Source organism: Tachypleus tridentatus, chromosome 2, assembly GCF_004210375.1.
Source record: "Tachypleus tridentatus isolate NWPU-2018 chromosome 2, ASM421037v1, whole genome shotgun sequence".
Classification (NCBI taxonomy): Eukaryota; Metazoa; Arthropoda; class Merostomata; order Xiphosura; family Limulidae; genus Tachypleus; species Tachypleus tridentatus.
The window spans coordinates 116,695,907-116,698,630 of record NC_134826.1 but is presented as its reverse complement, the minus strand read 5'-3'; positions in this window follow the sequence as shown (position 1 = coordinate 116,698,630).

The following is a 2,724-nucleotide window of genomic DNA, read 5'->3' as shown; positions in this document are numbered from 1 at the left end:
GACTCTGCACGGAACGTTTAGTACTGGCACGTGACTACAATGGTGCGTGAGGGGGGGGAGTTGCAAGCCACGTTTTCCCGAACGCGTTGCCTATCTGAACTCTCCTGTGTTTTCCGGGCTCATTTCATGATTACTAAGCAAACTGTCCATTCAGAAATGTATGTGTGTGTGTGTGTGTTTTTTTATTGCAAAAACACACCGGGCTATCTGCTGAGCCCACCAAGGTGAATCGAACCCCTGATTTTAGCGTTGTAAATCCGTAGACTTACCGCTGTACTGGCGGGGGACATCCAAAAATGAAATAATTTAGATTATTACTTAACAAAGAGCTTCTATAGGCAAACATGAAAATTTCTTTTATCATAGACTGCGCTTTGTTTCTGTTTGTTTGTTTTTGAATTTCACACAAAGCTACTCGAGGGCTATCTGTGCTAGCCGTCCCTAATTTAGCAGGATAAGCAGCTAGTCATCACCACCCACCGCCAACTCTTGGGCTACTCTTTTACCAACAAATAGTGGGATTGGCCGTCACATTATAACGTCCCCACGGCTGGGAGGGCGAGCATGTTTGACGCGACGGGGATGCGAACCCGCGACCTTCAGATTACGAGTCTCACGCCTTAACACGCTTGGCCATGCCGGGCCCTTTGTTTTTGTGATTAAATATAAGATGCTCTGCTTTGAAGAAAAATAATTGCTTTGTGCAAATTAATAAAAAAAACAACCAAAAACAGTAAGAACATATTAGCATAATAATTTACAAAATATTATGCTGATGCGCTATCATTGTTTTTATCTATATTTATACGAATATGTATACAATACTACTCGTTTGCCTTACAATAATTATTACCCTCTTCATAAAAACTGGTATTTCTTTAACGTTCCAGTAAAAGTAACTGCCGTAACTAGAGGTTTGACACAAAACTGATAGAGAATTAATACACTACAAGTGGATCAGAGAAGGAAGTACTTAAAACGCCTTTCAAAACTCCATCGGTGCCTCTGATACACATTTAAGTGTATGGGTAATACTAACTTACTGGGGAACTCTAAGTAGAAATACTTTTGGATCCCCTCACCAAACTTTTAATTACTAATTGTAATATTTACATAAACCAAAAATACACCAACGTAATACATACTACACTTGATAAAATGTAATTTCTACTTACACACTAACACTACTATGCGGATATTTTTCTCAACCTTTGCTCATTGTGTTCGTAATGCACTTTGAAACCAATCGGGCGCATGCATCACAACTGTGCCTGACTGAGAAGTGCCATATGACTAATTTCCAAACATCTTATCGTTACAAAGTGATGGGGTTTTGGATGGCTTTCATTGAAAACATTTCTTTGTTTGTCTTTTCTTTTTTAGATGAATACAGTACAGAAATAGACAAAAGTTTTAAACAATTGTTTAGCTTGCTCATGTCCAGTGGCGCCACTGCAATTAGTCGCCATATATCAAAAAAGAAAGAACAATCAAATTATTATTTTAAACAATATCGTTATTTTATTTTAATTTTACTTCAATCATTTATTTTGTGTTTATAATACTTTATGCATAAAATGCTACATAATAGTGAAAATAAGGTACCATCTCAGCCACCCCTTAAATTCAGTGTTATGATCTGACTGAAATACAACGGTTTACAATAAATGAAGATAACATTTATTGTCAAAACAAACTGAATCAACAAAACTTGTGTACAAAACTCTACCATGACTGTTTTTAAATAGAACATTTGTTCCCCTTTACTTGAGAGAATAATTAATTTAATAAGTATTGGGGGTTCCTTCCTAAGATAATATTCAGTGAAGCATTTATTTGTTTTATTGTTTAAATTAGATTATTCACGTTTGTCCATATCCTCACAAACAGGTTAGCAAGATAATGAATATCAAAACTACTGTTTTATGTGTAATAATCTAAATAATGAAGACTTGGTGTTTTTGTATGAATAAATTATTGGTCAACTTCAGATTTACTTTTTTTTCCCAAACAAATTGTTTCAATTGAAGAAGATGAAAAGCGTTACTTTCTGCAAGATATTCCAAAAAAATGAATAGTTTTTTTCCAACCATCTTCAACTTAGAAAAATTTCTTCCATATATATCTCAATAATGAAACATCAAAAATAGCTTTTTTAAGTGTGCGTTTGCAGCATTATCACGTGCACTGATTTCCTATAGACGAAAGTAGTACAAGTACCTCAATAATTGGAGATACAACATAAAATGTATTGCAGAGCTAATGTAAACTGCTAATCTGGGTTGGAGAAAGGAGTCTAGACACAATATATGACACCATGCAGAAATCAATCTAAGTTTATTTAAGGTTTATTATACACTGGATACTCGAATGGATAAGATAAAAAATTTATGTGCTTCATGTCACTAGATAATCCCATAAGCAAAAATAAGAGGATGCCTCCTCCAAGTATTTCTAACTCAGTTCACTAACAGAGTAACAAGTGAACATATAACACAGAACCAAAATAGTTTTCTGGTTACATTTTTTAAGAAAGAGTTCATAAAACAACAAGGGAATTATCACTAGAAATTATGTAACTAAACCATTATACAAGGTTGCTACAATGACAGAATTGGTTTTTCTATACATGAAACTTAACAAATGTATCAGTATTGAATTCAGTGGGTGTACAGGAGGAAGGAGGTTTCCCCTGTGCCAAACCTTCCCTCCCTGAAGTACAAT